The sequence below is a fragment of the Meleagris gallopavo genome, chromosome 28 (genome assembly GCF_000146605.3).
Source record: "Meleagris gallopavo isolate NT-WF06-2002-E0010 breed Aviagen turkey brand Nicholas breeding stock chromosome 28, Turkey_5.1, whole genome shotgun sequence".
Classification (NCBI taxonomy): domain Eukaryota; kingdom Metazoa; phylum Chordata; class Aves; order Galliformes; family Phasianidae; genus Meleagris; species Meleagris gallopavo.
The window spans coordinates 3703522-3713915 of NC_015038.2; the positions used below are offsets into that span (position 1 = coordinate 3703522).

The 10394-nt window shown below is 51.4% G+C and overlaps 1 protein-coding gene and 1 long non-coding RNA gene across 2 annotated transcripts in view; one reads left to right on the forward strand and one right to left on the reverse strand.

Annotated features, from left to right (window-relative positions):
* LOC104914535 (trem-like transcript 4 protein) overlaps positions 1 to 10394 on the reverse strand; it is a 37674-nt gene that overhangs the window by 26257 nt on the left and 1023 nt on the right. The gene's annotated exons all lie outside the window — the stretch shown is intronic.
* On the forward strand, positions 1064 to 10387 carry LOC109371077. The gene is made up of 3 exons (XR_004162067.1): positions 1064 to 2353; positions 3328 to 8247; positions 9799 to 10387. It is a non-coding gene; the product is annotated as an uncharacterized LOC109371077 (long non-coding RNA).

The window sequence follows — 10394 nt, forward strand, 5'->3', positions numbered from 1 at the left end:
TCTCTATCTATTCACTTACCTCGATGTTGCCCCCGAGCAGCAACTCAGCCCTGGGGTTTTCACGCTCAGCCCAGAATGCTCTACATGCATTGCAGTGAAGCTCCCAGTGCAGGCAGCTCAGTGTCAGCTCCTTGGCTGCCGCTGTTGCCAGGTTTATCTCCTGCTCCTGCTCTCAGGGCAGCAGTTTAGAGCAGGGCTTTCCCCGCTTTGAACCTCTCCGAAGGCCGAACGCTCTGCAGGCAGCTGGAGCACCCTGCCCTGCCCTAACCTCTGCCGTGACCTGCAGAACCGCGCTGTCTGCTCCGTGAAAGGATTTGATTCAGCCCTTCATGCCCGATCAGCAGCCAGGCCCCTGCACAACACAAGCTACCGGTCGTGACAAATTACATGGGCTGGCTTCAGGGGGGGCTGAGCGCTGACCCCGCTCCCAGCAGCCCTGAGCTGCACCTCGGGCCGGGGGGCTCCGTGCCCACCGCCCGCCTCCAGCGGATCCCAAGCGCGGCGATGGCCGGGCTTGTTCTGCAATTAGAAGGAAGATTTCCGCTAATCTCCCTCTAAATGAGGGTCTAATTCCTCGAGCAGAAACTTGTCAGCTGCTTGTTAACAGCCTCTCGGACCCGCGCTCACGTGGACTTCATTATTTTTAGGAGCGTTTTCAGTTGTGCCTTTTTAGTTTGGAACAGAAGCGTAAACTGTGCCTGGCTGCAGGCTGGTGTCTGTCCGCGCTGGCCGTGCTAATAACACACTGCTTAAATCAGAGGGCTGGGGAAAGAAATACAGCACTGAGGAGGGGGACATTTAATATTGAATTTGCTTTTTTTTTTTTCTTTTTTTCTTTTTTTTTTTAATGTGGAAACTTTTAGACACAATCCCGGCCCTGTGTTTAAGTCATTAAAACATCTTTAAGCATTTTCTGGTTTTAGTTTTCTTAGCAGCAGTCCTTTTCCTGGAATGTATTTTATTTTTCTTTTTAAGTTGGTGAAAAAAAAAAAGAAAAAAACCCTCCCCTTGCATTTCCAGGCAATTTTTAAAGGGGAGAGGGGAGGGAGGGCTCAGGGAGGTGGGGAGATGAGGAAAGTGAGAGAACAGGGCCTTTTCTGTGTTTTATTTCTAATCCGCAGGAATCCATTTTAGCCTTTTATGGCTGTTGCACTTGCTGACAGGATTTACATTCTCCGTATGTTATCTGAAACATCACAATCTGTGGCTGTGGGATTGTTTCATGCCTGGGTTAAAAACACGCCAGCGCTTCTGGGAGGCTGCGGGGAGGCAGACAGAGAGCGGGGGAACGAGAAAGCATTGCAAAAAGGGAGAGAAGGGGAAAGAAGGAGCCGAGCGCTTTGCAGGAGCTGCTGCTGGCAGAGTTCGTGCCCCAGACAAACTGATGGTTACGCGAAGCAGGGAAGGTATTACGAGCCCTTTGATTGCAGCGACGTTGCAGCGCAGTTCTGCTCTAGGAAAGCAGCTGCGGAAAAAAGACAGCGCTCTTCTGAGTGTCCAGAGCCCCTCTGTGACTGGCCTTGGAGCCGAAGTACAGGGGACACCGTGCACCCGTCACAGCTCCATGGGACGTACGGCTGTGCCGGGGTGCTGCCTGGATACAGAAGTTTCCTTCTTCAAGTGCTCCTTGAGAATATCTTCATTTTTAAGGGCCTCTTTGGAAGAAACAGAAGATGATGGCATTAAAATGCTGACTTTGTCAGTCGTTGGTTGAGAGGGGTTGATGGTTGGACCTCGTGATCTCAGAGGTCTTTTCCAACCTTAACGATTCCATGATTCTATAACATAATGCTGCTTTCCAATAGCTGCAAATACTGTGGTGCCTATCGGGGGGAACCACGAAAGGACACTGGTCTTCCATTGCCATCATCCCATACGATGAGCAGAGCCCAGACTCCCAGAAATCATGGATCTCGTTTTAGTGTCTGGGCTGATCTCCTTTGGCTCTTCTGGGTCTGCAGTTCTCTCTGATATCCCCCGCTCAGTCGGTAGACGTGTCTCTGAATGCACAAGAAGGTGCCATTCTACGTAGTTGGTTTTCTGATCATGACCAGACTCTAAGCTCTTAAGGTAGAGACTTCAGTTTTTTAATAACTCACGGGAGAACCCAGGGAAAATGTAAGTTTTATGGAGTCTAGAGAATATTTTTAAAGGATTTAGATGTCTGGAAAAAGTGTCTTAGGAGGTTTAACTGCTTTTCAGTGGAAAAAAAGTACATTAACAAATATTCTTGTTTCTTCGTTAGTCCCTTCCGGAGCAGAACAGCAGCCACGTGCTCTGAGATCTGGGATCAGGAGGCCGTGGGCCATCTCCAAACTGGTGCCAGGCAGCGCAGCATCGCATGCCTTGCAGGGTGAGTGTTCTGCAATCACTTGAGCTTTGAGAGATTATTATTTTTGGGGTGGCCTCAAACTCCCCGGGCTGTAAAAAGCTCCATGTTTGAGAATCAGCGACATTATCTCAGATCCCAACCCAAACAAAGGGGGATTTAGGCTCGCTAGTCTCCCGCTTCCAGCCCCCGCTGTGCTCCGTGCCATTTTATCCAGTTAGCTGCAGTCAGGTCCTGCGGGCCAGGAGACATCAGTGGTGTTTTGTTGCTGTGCATTGGCCACCACATCCTGCAGAAGCAGGGGGGGATGCCAGGTTGGTCGTGATATCTGTGCTCTGAAAACGCAGCTGGTTGCAGTGCGGATCCGTGCAGCGCCCTGCACACACATGGCAGAGCATGGCTGGTGCACGTTCCGTCCAGCAGGCAGCTTGTGCCTCGCTGCATGTGCTGCAGGGCCGTGTGCTCGCTGCCCACACGGGAATAGTGCTTGGGCCATGCTTGCATGCCTGCGTCATGCAGATCCCTTCCTCCCTGCTTGCTCTGAAGCTCCGCTTCGGTCTGGTTGCCAGCTTGCGCCCCAGCAAAAGTGGCTGTGCCCCGGCGCGGAGGGGTTACCGCATCTCCCAGCAGAGCCCCACAGCCCTGCCACACACAGCCCTGCCCCGCAGCCCTGCCCCGCAGCGGACCCCCACCGCAGAGCCTCTGCCCATCAGCCTCCGTCTCCCTTCGGCCGGAGGGAGTCAGGTTTCGCTCCCCATCCCTGCGAGTGAAAGAACCCACCTGTGTCTGCGGGGCCTGCTTGGGATTCCTGGGAAACTTTAACCTCTATTAATACCACTAAATTATTTCTTCATATGGCAAAGTACTTATGTAAACCGATCCCCTCCCGCCTTCCCCTCCTGGCTCGGAGGAGGCAGCGCTCGCTCAGATGGATCTACCTGCTCTCGGGGGGCTTTCAAACCCTCCGCATTCCTCTGTGGCACTGCTTTTTGTTGCAGGAGGACGTGCGCTTGCTGGAAGCGAGCACGTGATGGGAAAAGGGAGAGAGAAAGAAGAAGGAAAGAAGGATTGAGATCACCAAAGTAATTGGCTCGGAGGCCTGTGGAGCAGCAGCAGGTCGGGCTGTACATTTGTCTGTCTCTCCGTCAAGTTGTACAGAGCCCATGTCTGCCTCGGACTTCCCCAGAGCTGGAGTAAATTAGGAGTGGCTCAGCGGGGTCAAGTGGGCTTAGTTGTCATTTACACCAACACCTCTTTATACATTACGCCAGCTTCCAGCGCTGCCAGACTGGTGTGAGGGGACCTTCGTGGAAATGAGAACCAGGCCCTGGAGGCTGTTCTACCAGGGCAGCACTCGCTATCCCCAACCCTGAGCATTCGGGCCATGGGACTGCCCTGAAATAATGCAGATTTAAACCTCTTTTTTTTTTGTGGGGGATTTTTATTTATTTATTTATTTATTTATTTATTGGTCTTATGTCTTCTGTCCTTGGCTGCAAAGCCTGAAAATGTTCTCTTTTGAAATGTGAACAAACGAACGAATGATAACGTGTCAAGAAATCACGGGACTCCAGCAGATGGGGCTCAAAGAAAGGAATGCCAAAAAAGCAGCAAACTGACGGTGCTGCTGGGTGCCACTCCGGGCAGGATCACACCTTTCCCGTGGGCAGGACATCTCAATGCATTTTGCCCTTCTCCTGGCTGCCACCTGGGTGACACTTCTTGGTTTCCAGGCACATACTGCCTGACTGAAGCTGAGTCCTGAGACCCAAAAATGGGTGCTGGCTCCGCTGCGGGGAGGCCAGACTTGGCCTTCAACCTGGTGGAAGCCCACAGCCACAAGGAGTGTAGTACCCTCACACAGGGCATGGGCTTTTCAAACCCAAGAGCAAAAGAAGATGGAAAAAAGAGTGAAAAATTCAGCAAGGTTTTAACCCTGTGCTCTCCCAGCAGGTGTTTTTTTTGGCTTGGTTTTACAGCCAGAGCTGAGATTTGAAATTCCACCCAAACTTGGAAATTCAAAGCCCATTTTCCACTTCTGCAGTCGCTCGTTCTGCAAAGCAGAGGAGAAGGGACTTGCAAAAACTTTTGACTTGAGGTTTGCAGCAGGCCAGAAGTCAGCCTTTGTGCAGCTCACAGTTGGTCCAAGGAGAGGAAAATGCCTGTGCCCCCATAATCCAGCTGTGCAGAGCTTCTCACTGAATTACCCTTGTGTAAGACATCTGATGCAGTCTGTGTTAGAGTCGTGCCAGAAAGAAGGCTTTTCTTAGCCTCCGCAATGTGTGGTCACATGTGGTAATGCAAAATTAGTGCGAGAATATGGGACTTTAGGAAAGCCAGCTGTGTTGTCAGGGCTTGGCCTGCTGGTTGGCTTCAGCCCGAAGAAAGAGTTCATTGCCAGCATCCGCAGGCTTGAGGGCGACAGGGAAAGTCTGATCTGCCTGCTGTATTTCAGCCATGCAAAAAGCTGGATGGATGCTTTTGTTTCAATTTATATGCCCTATTTCAAGTGAATGAAAAAGGCCAAACCAGAGCCCCTCTGCCTTCTGCATGTTTTTTCTTCAACTGAATCTTCTTCCCACATAGCTCTACCTCCTACCAACAGCAGTGCGGTCAGTGGAGAGGAAAGATGCTGAAAATGATCCCTGCGTTATCCAGATCAGTGCATCTCGTCCTGCCCTGCACTGCGGGCAGAACATTGCTGAGAGCAGGGTGGAGAAAAGCGAGTGATGTCCTACAGGTGGGGAAGGAACACCAACAGGTCCAAGGGACCGCAGTGCCCTGCAGCTCCCCAGCTCTCCACCTGTGATGGGTGAGTGTGGGCTGGAGCCCTGGGCACCACAAGCTGCTTTGGGACTGCAGCCCTGAGATCAGGGCTTTCTGAGATGGGTATTTACCCAGCGCAGGGCATCGGGTTAAGTCTGGACAAATGGAGACACTGGAATTACTGAGTAAAATGTCCTGGCCTGTCTTCTGCAGGAGGTCATCTAGATGATCTGTTCGTCCCATCTGGCCTTTAAATCTACTAATCTATTTTCCCTTCCAGGAAATATAACTACATTCTGAGAACAACAGCCCCTTAGGAAGAAGAAAAAATAAGGAAAGAAAGCACGCCTTTGAAAAACAACAGCAAAGAAAAAAACCCTTCAACTATAAAATAAACTAAGGTACAAGATGCAATTAACAATGCACAAACAGCAGAGCCCAGAATGTAAATTGTATTTAAATAGGGCTGTGAAGAATGTTTCAGTCCCCTAAATGGCTTCTCTCTCCTGCTGCCTTGAACCTCCAATCAAGCCCTGCCTGGGAGTAATTTGGTGCTGGAAATTGTTGCCACACGAACAGCTGAAGGCTGGCAGGGTCACCGGCCCCCCGTGTCACACCCTGTCATTTTAGATTAAGATATGCAAAGGCGACACGGCTGCGAACTTTCCCTTTGCTGCCATGGCTGCGTCCATCCCCTCGACTGTAATGAGAGGAAGGCGTAATTGGAGTCAACTGCTTGATTATGATAATTGCTACTGTCTGGGGGAAGAAACATTTGCGTCCCGGAGCTCGATCCGCGCTGCACCTTTGGGGTGATTGCTGTCTGTTCGCCGGCAGATGGGCCCTGCACAGCATCCCTCGGCCCCTGACCCCAACCCCACCACTTGTTGGCTCCTTCTCCCGCAGGGTCACGGGGCGTTGGGCTGCTCTCTGCCTCCCACCGGAGCGTCGCTCCTGAAGGATTTATCCCCTCAGAGGAAAAGAGCCTTTTGGAAATTTATCCCCAGCTCTTCACAGCAGCACAAGTGGGAGATGAGGCGCCGTATATTTTCCGCTGGGATATTTATGGCTTTCATTGTACATCCCAGCAACAATCTGTGGGAAATGCCTCCCGGGAGCTCAGCGGTCCGCCCGTCAGCAGGGATGCTCTGGGCTCAGGGCAGAGGGATGGCAGCGAGGAGATGAGCGTGTGGTGCTCAGAGCACCCAGCACAGCTCTGTGCCACCTCCCAGCAGCTCCGTCTGTGCATTGGTGCCAGTAACCTGCCCAGCAGTGGTGTGAGCGCAGAGGCACATAAAGCCCACGTGTGTAATTAAGGTGGCAAGAGGCATTTCGTTAATTAACGGCTATTATTTGTTAACATCAAGCCTTAAGTGCAAAGCTCAACTCTAGCTGTGAAGCAATAAGCACAGCCTGAGCAACAACAGTAACTAGCCAACAAAGTAATTGGGTCGTTATTTCCACGATATCTTAAAAGTTTAACAAGATTTTCTTGTTTTAAACATTCACATTCCAGAGCGTGGAGGGGAAAGCACTGCCTGCATGGAGGGAACGATGTAAAAATCATTGGAAACAGAGCAGGGCTGCAGGTGATGGGTGGGTTTTCTGCTGAGCAGGGAGCTGAGCCCCACTCACAGCCAGGTGTGTGGGTCGGGGCTGCAGCGTGCCGTGCTGGTTGTGCACAGGGATGGTGGGCAGGGGAGGCATGGGCAGCTAGCTCCTGTTCTGCTGCGTTTAGGAAGTGAGCTCGTTTGAGTGAGTATGATTTTCCTCTTTGTTACTAACAAGGTGCCTTTCTGTGGGGTCCTGGTGGGCTCTGTGTTAGCGGAGGGATCATGTTGAGCAGCAGGAGGGTGTCCCAGCACCAGGGTCAGGCACGGATGGATCCCCGTGCAGTGTGATAAGAGAGGAAGACGTTTAATCTGCTTTCCAGGGTAGATTAAGAGCCCCCGTAGACTGTAGCTATGCAACAGCGTGCGTCTGACAGTGCAGAGCTCTGAGCAAAGGTGTAGCTGTTGTGATAAAACAACTGCCTGCATTTCATTAACAAAACAGTGCCAAAGTGTCATTAAACAATGGAGGGCTCTAAATAAATAACCCTGGGACTGCTTGCCAGGCAGAGTGAGTCAGGAGGAGACCACTGCAGCTGTACCTGTGCACCCACATACCTCAGTGCAGAGGGAGAATCCAGAGGGTCTCACACCCACCTGAAGGGCCGGACCTGCAGCTCTCACTGCTGTTCTGCTTGGTGCTTGTTTCCACGAGAAGTAATCCGGCCACTTTGCAAGCAGGTGTGTTAGCTTAGATCTGCAGGAGAGGAGCATTTGCTGTGAACACAGCTCGTATCTGTGCAGATAGTGCTGGCAGGAGCTCTGCCTGGCTGCCCGCCTGGCTGGAGGCTTGTGTGTACCTAGGAAATGGCTTGCCAGCTCTAACCTATTCATTCAAAGTCAGCCTTCAGTTAGAGCTCACACCCTTTCCTCCAGAAAAGATTCATGTGCTGTTACTCATTTACTACTATGGCCTTTTTTTGGCATCGCCCTGGAACGCGGGCCGGCCGGCTGCAGAGCAGGCAGCCCCAGCTGCTGAGGGAGGTGCCCTGGTGGCACTCAGTGTGATGAGTTGGGACCCTGCAGCTCGGGTCCGTGACACTGCTGACTCTATTAATTTATGGGATAACCCGTCCTTTGGGAGAGTTCCTTCCTAATCTCCATTAGTTAGAGATTGCTTTATCCTTTGCAGCAAGGAATTTTCATCCATTTACTCTGTAAGCTTTCTTAAAGTTTATCCGTGTGATTCTGGATATCGTTTATTTCAATTTGTCTTTCTTTACTCTTTGTTCCAAACCCACTGCACCTCGGCCTCAGGAATGTCCTGGGGAGTAAGCAGAGTCGGGTCTGCAGGTGAATTCTCCCTCCACCTATAAATACGGATTCTTTTGACAGTTTTGTTTTATTCCACCAAAAATTGCCAAAGTACACTCAGAGCCTGTTCTCTCACTGTATTTTCTTTTTACATAGGAAATGCCGAAGGCAGCTGACAGAAACTTCTCGTATAATTGCAGCTTTATTTTGCCAAATTCTGAGCCGTCATTTGCTGCCAGCAGTCCCACCTCTTCCATCCAGGAGCTGGTGACATTGATGGAGCTGCAGGTGTGGGGTTGGGGGTGGGTGGAGGTGGGGTTGGGATTGGGGTTAGGGATGGGGTTGGGGTTAGGATGTTGTGGTTGGGGTTGGGCTTTTGGAGTTGGGGTTATCTTTAGGGTTAGGGTTGGGTTAGGGTTAGGCTTGGGGTTAGGGTTAGTGTTAGAATGTTAGTGTGGGGATGGATGCAGAAATCCATGATCTCTCCCAGGGAATGGGAGGCTGAAAAATGTCACCTGAGATTTAGTAAAGGATTTACTTTTCCTGAACCTGTTGTCTGAGTGCTAAAGCAAACCTTGGGCTTTGTTCCTTTTCTTCCTTTTTTTCTCACAAGTCAATTGTAAAGAAAGGTTTACATAAACCCTTACCCCTCAGAGACATTGCCTCACTCTCTGGTGCCTCTGAAGGAGAACCCTGCTTGTGGGTCAGCCCCAGCCCAGCCCAGCTCCACAGGAAAGCAGCAGCACGGTGTGTGACAGCTGCTGGGATACAGTGGGTTTGGGGCAAATCAGCTCAGTGCCCATTTCCTCTTAAAGATGGAGGTGAAGAACATCTTCTGTAGAACGCTTGGATCTCTGTGAATGCAAGGTGCTGCATAAAGGCAGGTTTTTACTGCTGCCCCAGGATAAACTGGGATGGCAACCATTTCTTTCTTTGCAGCTAACGAAGCCCTAATGCAGGGGGACGTGGCACTCTCCATCAGTTAAAACACCGGTGCAGGTGATGGAAGCTGGCTGTGGTTTATCTCAGCACTTGTGGCTGAGTTCTGGGCATGCTGCTGTGGGGGTGGCACCAGTCCTAGAGGTGTTCTGGGGATGCTCTGCCCTAATCCTGTGTGCCGTGTGCTCTGAACAGCAGCAGTGTGTGGAACGTGGACAGAGCTCAGCTCTCCTGGGGCTTTGTCTGCAGCCCACCACGTCCCGTGAGCTCCCAGAGCAGCACAGCCTCCATCTCCAAGATGCTCAGCACAAGGGGACAGTGCTGGGGGTCATTTGTCTTCTGAGAATCAGATAAAAAAAGAGTTGGGAGGAGGATGCATTTGGGGAGGAAAAAAAAGAGAGAGAGAAAAAAAGCCAACAAAAACCAACAGTAAACGCATCAAATAATAATAAAAACCCACCCTTTTCTTTGAGCCTGAATGTATGCTGGTGCAGTGCTTAGGGGATTAATCTCTTAAAAAATAAGTGCCATGTGAGTAGACAGGCAGTGATTAAGGTTTTAACTGATCAGTCTGCGTCTGACAGTGAACCAGCTATTATCTTAACGGAATCAAACGAACATTCAGAGCCTCCGCTCAGCCCCAAACATGAAAGGAGATGTCATCTGCTGGCAGTTGGCAAGCCGCAGGGGAAGGGAGAGAGAAAGAAGGAGGGAAGGAAAGCGAAATGGGTGAGAAAAGGAGGAGAGGTAGAGGCAGAGCACGGAGCGGAGGGGACGGAGGGGAAGGGTAGGGGTAGATAAAGGGAAACAGTGGGGAGAAAAAGTAGAAGGGAGAAGAGCAGAGGCCCGAAGCAATGCTAATTCCACTCTCCCATTTCTCTCCTTCCCACACCTGCACAGATCGGAAGCTGTTCCCTGGATGAGGTGGGCAGCCTGCAGCCCTCGCCACGCTTTTCCCACCGCACTGCTGCCCGCCCTGAGGTCTGCTCCAGCACAGGGAGGTCTGGCACTCTTGAACCTGAGGTCAAAAACAAGAGGGAGGAAAAGAATGGCCTTCAGGCCAGAGGAAGAAACCAGGGCAACCAGGCTCTTAACGTGATAAAAGGGCTTTATCTCAAAGCACTTAAACAAAACACACAAGCCTGAGAGAAGAGGCTCTGTCAAGTATCCCCAGGGACATGGGGAAATTGCAAATCCCCGCAGGACAGAGGGGCTCTTTCTTCACTGTGTGCAGAGCCAGGAGCTGGGGCTGGGCAGGTGATGGGTGCTGGGGAAGGGATGCATGAGGGATTTCCCATTTGCAGTGGTGCATGGGCACGGATCAGACTGTGAGCTGTTAGAGAGTAGATCAAGGGCACGGGGAGCGGGCAGCAGCGCTGGAGAGGGGCAGGAGGGAACGGCAGATGGGACGTCCAGCAGCAGGTGGGCACGGTCCCATCCCCTGTATTTGGGGTGTCAGTGTACATCAGTGCCACCTCTGTGCTTGGTGGGTGGTT